General features: G+C 46.3%; 1 pseudogene; it reads right to left on the bottom strand.

Annotated features, from left to right (window-relative positions):
* Positions 1-386: 386 nt before the first annotated feature.
* LOC135968651 (peptidyl-prolyl cis-trans isomerase FKBP1A pseudogene) lies at positions 387-1,397 on the bottom strand (annotated as a pseudogene).
* Between the last annotated feature and the right edge of the window lie 10,986 nt (positions 1,398-12,383).

Genomic DNA, 12,383 nt, shown 5'->3' with positions numbered 1-12,383 from the left:
TTCTGTTCAGAGTTGTGATGGTGACTCATTTCTTTCTTTCTTTTTTTTTTTTTTTTTTGAGAAAAGCCGGCATAAAGCACTTTTATTGCAATAATAAAACTTGAGACCCATATATGGTGCCGGGGGGAGGGGGCAGCAATGATTTCTCTCACCAAATCACTACACAGGACAGCAAAGGGGTGAGAAGGGGCTGAGGGAGGAAAAGCCAGGAAACTCTGAGATCAGTAGAGGGAGCCAAGCATCAAAAAACAGGAGATGCTGCAGCTGCGATGACCAGCATCATTTTCTGAAGAGAACGTTCAACGATTTGTCATGATCAGTGAACATGATCTGCTTTCAAAGGCAGAGGGTTTAAGGGGAGGGTGGGGTGGGAGGCAAAGGCTCTCCCCATCCCCACCTCAGTTTTAGGTAGGGCTTTTAATTTAACCCAAGGACATCTCTCAACTTGGAGAATAATTCAGTCCTCAACAGCACCTCAAATCTGCTATAGCTTTGCAGAGCAGCAGCAAAAATGTTTAATATATAATACATAAAAATTTCATCCAAAAAATTAAAATAAAATATTCTTGCAACCCCCCCAACACCAATTCCTATTCTAACGTTAACCTATCACTTGTGCTGTTAATACTTAACCAGGTACTTAACTGGAAACCTATATCCAAAAGACTGAAAGTGAATCTTCACCATAAAATGAAAACAAAATAAAATGAATAACTTGAGGTTTATGGCATATGGTTTAGGTAAACACACATACGAGGAGAAAGGGGAAGAGGAAACGGAGGTGTCAGAAGCAAAGCTGAGTGACAGAACACATTCAGTCCGGGCAGTTGTCTATACAGAGTGGAGTGGAACATCAGGAAAATCTCCATATGGATTCATGTGCACACGTCTGGAGGCACCAGATCCCTCCATGGCAGATCCAAGAACAGGGAGCTAAGGGAGGAAGCCATTCCTGTCATTCCCGTTTTAGAAGCTCCACATCGAAGACGAGAGTGGCATGTGGTGGGATGATGCCTGGGTGCCCAGTGGCACCATAGGCATAATCTGGAGACATAGTCACTTTGGCTCTCTGACCCACACTCATCTGGGCGACCCCTTCTTCCCAGCCTCAGATCACTGCCTGCTTGCCTAGCATAAACTTAAAGGGCTTGTTTCTGTCCCGGGAGGAATCAAATTTCTTTCCATCTTCAAGCGTCCCGGTGTAGTGCACCACGCAAGTCTGGCCGCGCTTCGGGAAGGTGCGCCAGTCTGCTGGGGAGATGGTTTTTACCTGCACTCCCATGGCGGCGGCGGACGCTGAGCGGGCTGGCAGCGCGACTGGCGGCGTGGACCTACAGCGACCTGGCGGCGGTTCCACTGCTCTGCCTAGTCCCTCGGCTCGTCGCCTCGATGGTGACTCATTTCTAAACCCAGCTCTGGCAGGTGAAAACTCTCCTATCTGGACCCAGCCAATTAGAAAGATGTTGACTGTCATACCTGGGCTTAAAGCTACAGACACTATCACGGGTCCATACCAGCACAAAGGATTTAGAGGAAATTGTGACTCCCATGCATACCATATAAAGCCCTTGGGTGATACAGAACATGTCTTATCATGGCCCTGAACAAATGTAAGATTGTGACAGTCTTGCACACACACAGCAAACAGTAAAGATGATCATCCTTTCACAGCCCACTGATGAAGTTCTGAATCTCATACCTGGAGACAGTCAAAAGTTGGAAAATTGACTCTCATAAGTGGATCTGGTCCACATATTGATTGGTGTCTCTCAGACAAAAATCTAGCACACCTGTGAGACTGTGATTGTAATAAGGGAACACAGTACACAGAAAAAATTGAGGCTCTCATGAATGGATTCAGTCCATTGTAGAGATTGTCGCTCATCTATATAGAAGCAACGTACAGGAGGCATTGACTCTCATACCTAGAACTTGGACATGTGTGGAATTTTTAATCTCATTCTTGGACTTCCTTGCAGGTGTGAAATGTGCCTCTTCCCAGCGCCCAGGGGATTTGACTCTTCTTGTTTGGGCCCAGCCCACAGAAGGGATTGTGACATATCACTGAACTCAGCAGCTAGGTGATGTGACTCTCCTGTATGGGTCCTGCCCACAAGGTTATTGAGATGTGACTTTTTGTTCATCCCCTAGGTGTTTCAGATTTCCTCTTCTGCCTGGACCATCCCAATAAAAAGTATTGTGACACATCACTGGAGCCAGCACTAGGTAATGTGCATTTGCTGATTGGACCTAGCCACAGAAGACATTGTGACACATCATTAGGCTCAGCAACCAGGTGAAAGGACGCTGCTGCCTTAGTCCTGCTTTCAGGAGGGGATTATAATGTACCGCTGGTTGAAAACACAGGTACTGTGACTCTCTTGCCTGGTTCTTACTCTCAGAACAAATTATGACATGCTTCCAGCCCAGCAACAACGTGATGTGACTCTCCTGCCTGGTCACTGCCCTCAGAGAAGGTTGTAAATATCTCTGGCACAGCACCCAGGTGATGTGATTCTCCAGCTCACTCCCTTCTTACCCGATTGTGGGATTGTCACATATATCTTAATTCAGTTTGCAGTCACAATGACTCTCATAACTTCATCCAGCCAATATGAAAGATACTGTCTCTTAGCTAGGCTTAGGAAAATGGGTCAGCTCTGATTGCAGCTCTAATTGTGACATAGATGTCTGTCAAGCACCTGAATAAGGATGTCACAATAAAGACATATACCCTAGGTGTTAGGTCCAGGAATGTCACATGAAATTGCGACATATTTCTGCACCTAGCACCTAGAGTGTATGTTTTTTATTCTTCTGCCTTGGCATTGCCCACATTGCATCTTGTGACGTATTTCTAGGTCTAAAACCCAGGTTATGTGAGTCTCCTGCCTAGATTCTGCCTACAAGGGGAATTGTGACATATTTCTGGACCCCTCATCTATTTGATGTTACTCTCCTCTCTTACTTGGTACTTGCCAACAGGTGACATTGTGACATACCTCTGGCCCCAACACCTAGGTAATGTGAGTCTCCTTTGCTTCCTGGGCTCAGATCACAGAAGGGAGAGTAAATTATCCCTGGACACAGCCCAGAGGAGATGTGACTATTCTGTCTGGTTCATGTCCGTAAGGACAAGAGATAAATACGTTGTGATGTATCTCTGTGACTATCAACCAGATTATGTGGCTCACCTTTATTGCAGAGACCTGTCCACAGTGTGAGTTGTGACATATCACTTGGGACAGCATCTATGTTATGTGACCCTCCTGTCATGCCTGGGCCCTGCTCACTGAGGTTGTTGTAACACATGGCTGGCCCCAGACCCTAGGTTATGTTCTCTTCTTCCTCAGCCTTAACCACAGGAGGCATTTTGACATATTTCTGAAAGCCTCCCCAGGTGATGTGACACTGCTGTCTGGACCCTTTTTTCAGGGTATATTGTGCCATATTTTTGGGTCCAACAGCAAGGTAATATAACTCTCCTGTACTGCTTGGGCTGTGCCCATGAAGAGATTGTAATGTATTGCTGGGCACAGCACCTAGGTGATGTGACTGTCCTCTCCTTTCCGGGCTGTGCATACATTCTGTATTGCAAAATATGCAGCACCTATGTGGTGTGACTCTCCTCTCATGTTTGAGCTCTTCCCACTAGAGTGATTGTGACATATAGATCAGCCCATCTATTAGGTTATGTAACTTCCCTCTTCATTCTGTTTTTTACCCACACAGAGAATTGTGACATATTTCTGGGCCTTTCACATAGATGATGTTACCCTTTTACCTGGGCCCTCTTCTCAGGGGTTATTGCAAGGTGTTGCTGGACTTAAAGCCTAGGTGATGTGATTCTTCTAGATTGCTTAGCCTCTGCTCAATAAAAAATTGTAATGTTTCAATAGATCCAAGACCTAAATGATGTGACTATCATCTCTTGCCTGAGCCCTGAATACATTGTGTATTGTGACATATGGCTGGGTCCAACACCTAGGTGATGTGACTCTCTTGCATGGGCCCTGCCAACAGAAGGCATTATGACATATCTCTGACTGCATCAATTATTTGATGTGACTCTGCTGTTTTACGTGGACTTTGCCCATAGAAGAGATAGTGACATATTTCTGGGTCAAGCAGCTAGGTGTTGTGACTCGTCTCTTTTGCCTATGCCAGGCACACAGAAGGGATAATGAATTATCACTAGACCCAGCACACAAGCAATGTCATTCTTCTGCCTGATTATTGTCCACAAGGGCCACGGTGACATATCTCTGGGCCCATGACCTGACCTAGGTGATGTGATTCTTGTTTTCTTTGTTGGACCTGCCCACAGTGGTAATTGTGACATATTGCTTGCTGCAGCACCTACATGATATTACTCTCTACTCTTGCCTGAGCCCTGCCCACGGGTGTGATTGTGACAGATAAGTGGGCACCGGCCCTATGTTATGTGATGCTTCTCTTTTTTTCTAGGTCTACTTACCAGGGACATTGTTACATATTTCTTTTTCCCTCACTAAGGTAATGTGACACCTCCACCTAAGCCTTTCTCTCAGCAAGTATTGTGGCAAATTGTTGTATCTGGCACCTAAGTAGTGTGACTCTTCTCTACTTCTTGGGCTCTGCTCAAGGAGGCACTGTGATGTATCCCTGGACACAGGACCCAGGGGATGTTACTCTCCTCTCCTGCCTGGGTCCAGCATACATTGTGTATTATAATATATGGCTGGACCCAACAAGTAGGTGATATGACCCTTCTGCATGAGCCCTGAAGACAAGGGGTATTAGATGATACTGTTCGTTAATCACCTAGGAGATATGACACATTTTTGTTGCCTGGGACCTGCCAAATAAGAAGATTGTGACATATCACTTGATCCATCATTGAGGTGACGTGAGTCTCTTTTTTTTTTTTTTTTGCCTGGTCCCCACATATTTTGGGCATTGTGACATATTGCTGGGCCCGATACCTAGAAAATGGAAGGCTCCTGGCTGGAGCCTGTCCACAGCAGACCTGGTGACATATTTCTGCATTCATCACCTAAGCAATGTGGCTCTCTTCTGCCTAAGCCCTGCCTACGGGAAGATTGTGACATATTGCTGGCCTCAGCAAACAGATGATGAGTCTCTCCTAATTGGGCCTTGCCCATAGAAAGCATTTTGACACATTGCTGGGCCCATTACCAAGGTGACATGGTTCTGCAGCCTGCACCCTGCATCCGGCTTTCAGGAGGGGATTATGATTGTAACATATTCCTGGCTAAACACCCAGGTGATATTACTCTTCTGCCTGGTCCCTTCTGCCAGGGAAGATTGTGACACATTCCTGGCCCAGAACACAGGTGATGTGACTCTGCTGTTTGCTCCCTACCCACAGGTAGGGACATGTATCTTGGTCCAGCTAACAGTTGCAATGATGACTCTAATACCACACACCAGTCAATAGAAAATATACTGTCTGTTTTAGCTGGGATTAGAGAAACGGGTAAGATCCCATGTCTCCTCTTTGTATGAAGGTTATAGAAAATTATTACTTTCCCACACATTGTATAAAGCCCTAGTGTGGAACAAAATGCCACCACAGAGTCCAGCATTCAAATAAGACTGTGTTTCTCATATTCTCACCCTACCATCCATTAGGATTTTCACCCTTACAGGTGGACAGAGCCCGCAGGTGAGGTCCTGAATTACACAGGTTGACGTAGTCCACAGCTGGAATTGTTTCTCTCATATGCTACAGTTGGGATGGTGACTCATTTCTAAACCTAGTTCATAGGCAGGTGAGGATACTTCTATTTGGACTGAGCCAATTGAAGAGAAGTTGACTCTGAGACAAGAGATTAGGGTAAAAATTATAACCATGGGTCCATACCATGGGCCCATACCAGATCTCTGAGACCAGCAGGGAAGTCTCAGAGCATATTGAGACTCTCATGCATAAATCCCTCTGGTGCTACAAAGTGTTTCCTGACAAGGCACAGCACAGGTGAGAGTTTGACACTTGTATGCACACCCATTTGACAATAAAGACTGTCATACTGCCACATGAACATGGCCAACTTTTGAGGTTCTGAATGTCACATTTGGAGGCAGTGGAAACTTGAGAGTGACTGTTATATGTAGATCCAGTCCACAGGTGGGCTGCTGACTCTCAGACCAAGATTCAGCCCACCTGTGAAGCTGCGACTCTACTAAGGAGTTCTAGTGCACAGAAGAAAGCGAGCTTCTCACGCACAGACCCAGTCCACCATTAAGATTGTGACTTATGTATTTAGACCCAACATAGAGGAGATGTTGACTCCCATACTTAGAACTGGGCCATGTGCAAGAATTTTAACTTTATCCCTGGATCATTCTGCATGTGAGATTGTGTGACATATGCCCCTGTCCAGGAACTAAGTGATTTGACCCTTCTGCCTGTGCCCATCCCACAGATGGAATTTTGACATCTTGCTAAACCCAGCACCTTCATGATGGGACTCTAGTCCACTGCCTTGGCACTGCCCACAGACAGCACTGTGACATATCACTGTCACTAGGCCTTATATCCAGTTAATGTGAGTCTACCCTTCTCTTTTGTCACTGTGCACAGAAGGCATTGTGACATATCCCTGGGCCCAACACCCAAGTTATGTGATTCTCCTGCTTGTACCCTGCCCACATGGCCCATTGTGATATATTGCTGGGTCCAGAACCCAGGTGATGTAACTCTCCTGCTTGGTCCCTGCCTACAGAAGGCATTGTGACATCTCTGCACCCATTAGCCAGGTGATGTGACTCACTTCTGCCTGATCTCTGCTCACAGGGAACATTGTGACCTAGCACTGGGCCCAGCATTGAGTTGATGTGACTCTTCTATTCTTTGTAGGTTCTGCCTGCAGGAGAGTTGTGATGTGTCTCTGGCCCCAACGGTAAGGTGATGTTACACTTTTGCCTTGGTCCTGACTTCAGAAAGCTTTGTGACATATTGCTGGGCTCAGCACCAAGATGATGTGAGTCTCTTCCCTGAACCCTGTCCACAGGGGACATTGTGACATATCTCTAAGTTCATGAACTATTTGCTGTGACTCTTCTTGCTTACTTGGGCTTTGCCATTAGAAGAGATTGCGACGTGTCTCTGATTCCAGCACCTAGGTGTTGTGACTCTCCTCGTTTGCCTGTGCTATGCCCACAACAGTTAGAGTGAATTATCCCTAGGCCCTACACACAGGCGATGTCCTTCTACTGCCTGGTCATTGCCCACAGGAGTCACTGCAACATATCTCGGCCCATTACCTAGATGGTGTAATTCTCCTTATTTCTCTGCTTCTGTCCCAGTGGGGATTGTGACATATTCCTTCAACCAACATTTATGTGATATGATTCTCCTCTCATGTCTGGACTCTGACCACTGTTGTAGTTTTGACATAGGGCTGGGCTCATCTGTCTAGGTTATGTGACAGGTTATGTGACTCTCTTCTTTTTTCCTAAGCCCTACCCACAGGGAGCATTGGTACATAGCTCTGGGCCCTTCACCAAAATGATGTAATCCTCATTCTTGGGCCCTTCTCTCAGTGAGTATTGTGACATATTGATGGACACAGGACCTAGGTGAGGTAACTCTCTTCTACTTCTTGGGCTCTGACCAAGGAGGTATTGTGATGTATCGCTGAGCCCAGCACATAGGTAATGTTACTCTTTTCTCCTGCCTGAGCTCAACCTAGATTGTATATTGTGACATATGGCCTATCTTAACAGCTATGTGATGCACCTCTTCTGCATGAGCCCTGCCCTCAGGAGTGTTATGCCATATCTTTTTGTTTATCACCTGGGTGATATGACACGTTTATTTTTCTGCCAGGGCCCTGCTAAAGAGGGTTATTATAACATATCACTTGGCCCAGCACCTATGTGATGTGACTCTCCTTTCTCCCAGGCCCCACATATTTGGTGTATTGTGAAATAACGCTGGTTCCAACACCTAGAAAATAAGAGGCTCCTGCCTGGGCCCTGCCCACAGGGGGCCTTGTGACATATATCTGCATACACTACCTAGGAAATGTGACTCTTCTTTTCTGCCTGCACCCTCCTAACAGAAAAGATTATGACACATTACTGGACCCCGCAACAAGGTAATGAGGCCCTTTTGACTGGGTCTTGAATACATAGATCGTTGTGACATATTGCTCAGCCCTCAAAGAAGATTGTGACATACATCTGGCCCCAAACCCAGGTAATGTTACTCTCCTGCTTACTCCTAATCCAGAGGAGTGACTGTGACATATATCCTGGCCCATCTCACAGGTGTGATGATGACTCTCATACCTTGAACTAGCCGATGAAAGTGATACTGTCTCTTATAGCTAGGCTTAGGGAAAAGGTAAGATCCTGAGTGTCCTCTTTGTATAAAGATCACAGAGGTTTACCACTCTCTTGCATATTGTGTAAAGCCCTCATGTGGTACAGAGAGTGTCATCACAGGTCCAGGGACACAAGAGATGCTGTGTTTCTGGTATGCACACCCTGCTAATCCTTAAAATAGTCGCCCTCACAATAGACACAACCCACTGGTGAGATGCTGTATCTCACACGTAGACACAGTCTACAGACAGAATTGTGTCAGTCATATGTGAACATCTGGCCACAGATGGAATAGTGACCTATTTCTAAACCCAGCTCATAGGCAGATGAGTATTCTTCTATTTAGACCCAGTCAACTGGGGAGGTGTTGACTCTCATACCTGAGCTTAGAGTGACACGTACAATAATGGGCCCATATCAGCATGAAGGTCTTAATGCAGATTGTAACTCTCATGCATATCATATTGTATTAGTATTAGTTCATTTTCACATTGCTGTAAAGAACTGCCAAAGACCAGGAAATTTAGATAGAAAAGAGGTTTAATTGACTCACAGTTCCACATGGCTGTGGAGGCCTCAGGAAATTTATAATCATGGCAGAAGGGGAAGCAGGGACCTTCTTCACAAGGTGGCAGGAGGGAGAAAGTGAATGAAGGAGGAACCTCCTACACTTAAAACCATCAGATTGGAGAGAATTCACTCACTTTCACAAACACAGCATGGGGGAAACTGTCCCACGATCCAATTACCTTCCTCCCTCAACACGTGGAGATTACAATTGTAAATGAGATTTGGGTGAGGACATAGAGCCAAACCATGTATCTCATAACTTCTTTGAGTGGTACAGAGAGTGCACTAACACAGCCAGCTCAAAGGTGAGATTGTGACAGTAGTAAGCAGACACAGTCAAGAGTAAAGATTGCTGTCCTCTCACATGACCATGGCCCACTGTTGAGGTTTTGAATCTTGTATCTAGAGGCAGTCAAGAGTTGCAGTGTTGACTCTCATACATGGATTTGTTATGCATGGATTCGGTGACCCTCAAACCATCATTTAGCACACGTGTCAGGCTGTGACTTATCTAAGGGGACACAATGCCCAGAAAACATTGAGAAGTTGCTGCACAGATCCAGTTCACAGTTGAGGTTGTGACTCACGTACTTCACACAACATACAAGACATGTTGACTCTCAGACCTAGAACCAGGACATGTGAGGGATTGCTAATCTCATGCCTGGCATTTTTGAAGGTGTGATTTTGACATACGCCTCTGCCAAACACCGGAGTTGACTCTCCTCCCTGGGCTTGGTTCACAAATAGAATGGTGATATATTGCTGGACCCAGCGCCTAGGTGAGATGACTCTATTCTCAAGCCTTGGTGCCTCTTACAGGAGGCATTGGTACATATCGCTGGGACTTGCACTCAGGTGATGTAAGTTTTCTCTCCTACCTTGGCGCTGCACACAAGGGGCATTGTGACACGTTGCTCATTCTAACGCTTAGGCGATGTGACTCTTCTGCCTGGGCACAGCCTAAAAAGGGGATTGTGACATCTCCCTGCACTCCTCACCCAGGTAATGTACTCTCATCTCTTGCCTGGAGGGATGGTGACATATCTCTGGGCTCAGCACCTAGCTAATGTGACACTTCTCTCCTTCCTAGGTTCTGCCCACAGGGGAGATTGTTACATATATCCTGGGCCCAGCTCCAAGATGTTACTCATTTGCCTTGGCCCTGTCTTCAGAAGGTAATGTGACCTATTGCTGGGCCTGGGACCAAGGTGATGTGACTTTCTTGCCTTGACTCTGTCAAAAAAGGGGGCATCTGTGGGTCCATAAATATTTGATGTGTCTTTCTTTTCTTACCAGGGTCTTGCTTATAGAAGAGATTGTTACATATCTCTGTTCCCAGCGTCTAAGTGATGTAACTCTCCTCACCCGCCTGGGCCATTTCCACAGATGAAAAAGTGACTTATCCCTGGGCCAAGCACACAGGCAATCGGATTTATTTCTCCTAGTCTCTTTCTACAGGGGGCATTGCAAAGTATCTATTAGCCCATCAACTATTTGATGTTAATCTCTTCTCTTACCTGGGCTTTGCCCATAGGGGATGTTGTAACATATCTCATGGGCCAGCATGTAGGAGATGACACTCTCCTCTGATTGTTACATATTGCTTTACTCAGCACTTACTTGATGTGACTCTCCTCTCATGCATCGTCCCTGCCCCTTGGGATGATTGTAACATATAGCTGGCTGTAGTCCCTAGGTTATATAACTTTCCTCTTCTTCCTGATCCCTACCCACAGAAGGCATTGTGCCGTATCTCTGGGGCTCTCGCCTAGGTGATGTGGCTCTCCTGCTTTGATCTTCCTCTCAGAAAGTATTGTGATGTATTGCTGAACCTAGAACCTAGGTGATGTGGCTCTCCTCTACTGTTTGGGCTCTGACCAAAAAGAGATTGTGACATATCACTAGGCCCAGCACCTAAGTGTTGTGGCTCTCTGCCCTCTCCTAGGCACTGCCTACATTGTGTATGTTGACATATGGCTGGATCCAAAACCAAAATAATGCAACTCTTTTGCATTGGCAACGTCCACATGTGTATTACCACGTATCTTTTTTTTAGCTCTGAAATTGAGCTCTGAAATAATCTGGATCTTTGATCTTTGTGCCTATCTCTCCTATTGAGTTTAAACTTTAATCCAAAAGCCATGACAATAGTCATAATTACTGAATGCCACAAAGTGACAACTTTTTTCTCCTCCTCCTCCTCTTCTCTTTCTCTTTTCCATCTCCTCCTTTCCTCTTCCTCCTCCCACTCCTCTCCTCCTCCTCATTATCTCCTCTTTCTCCCCTTCACTTCCTCCTCTCCTCCTCCTTTTCTCCTCTCTCTTTCTCCTCTCCTTTGCTTCCTCTCATCTTTCTCTCCTCCTCCTCTCCTCTTCTCCTCCTCCATCTCCTACTCTCCTCCACCTCCCATTGTTTCCTCCTCCTCTCCTCCTCCTTCTTCTTCTCTTCTCCTCTCTTTTTCCTCCTCCTCCTCCTTTCCTTCTACTGCTTCTCTCCTCCTCCTCTTCCTCTCCTCCACCTCCTCGCCTTCTTCTTCTCCTCTCCTCCTCTCTTCTCTTTTTCCTCCTCCCCCTTCTCCTCCCCCTCCTCCTCTCATCCTCATCTCTTCCTCTCCTCCTACTCTCCTCTTCTTCTCCTCCTTCTCTCCTCCTTCTCTTATCATCTCCTCCTCCTTTTCTTCTTCTTCTCCTCTCCTCTCATTCTTCTTCTCTACTACTCCTCCCCCTCCTCCTTCTCCTGTCCTCCTCGTCTGTTCCTCTCCTTTTCCTCCTCCTCCCTTCTCCTCTTCTCCTTCTCTTTTTCTCCTCCTTCTCCTTCCTGCTCCTCCTATTTCTCCTCTCTTCCCCCCTTATCCTCTCTACTTCCTCCTCCCCCTCCCCTCCTTTTCCTCCTCCTCCCCTTCTCTTCCTTCTCCTCTCCTCCTCCTCCTTTTTCTCTCCTCCTTTTCCTCCTTCTCTTGTTCTCCTCCTCTTTTCTCATCCTCCTCCCCCTAAACCTCTCCATCTCCCCCTCTCCTCCCCCTCCTACTCATCTTTTACTCCTCCTATTCTCCTCCTTCTCCTCTTCTTCTTTCCTTTTCTTCCTCCTCCTCCTCTTTCTACTCTTCTCCTCTTTTTTCCTCCTTATTTTTCTTCTCTCTTCCTCCTCCTTCTCCTATCTTTCTCCTTCTCCTTCCTCTCCTCTCTTCCTCTCCTCCTCCTTCCCCTTCTTTTCTCATCTCCTCTTCCCCCTCCACTCCTCTTTCTCCTTTTCTCCTCTGCTCCTCTTCTTTTCCTCCTGCTCCTCCTACTCCTTCTTCTACTCTCTTCCTCCTCTCCTTTTCCTCCTCCTCTCCTCCTTTTTCTCTCCTCCTCTTACTCTTCTTCTACATTCTTCCTCTTCCTCCTCCTTCTCCTCTCCTCCTCATCTCTTCTTTTTTCTTTTCCTCCTCTCCTCCTCCTCCTTCTCCTCTCCTCCTCCTTCTTCTCTCTTTATTC

This window comes from Macaca fascicularis, chromosome 19 (genome assembly GCF_037993035.2).
Source record: "Macaca fascicularis isolate 582-1 chromosome 19, T2T-MFA8v1.1".
NCBI lineage: Eukaryota > Metazoa > Chordata > Mammalia > Primates > Cercopithecidae > Macaca > Macaca fascicularis.
Note: the sequence above shows the minus strand (reverse complement) of the source record. Positions and strands in the feature narration are given on the sequence as shown.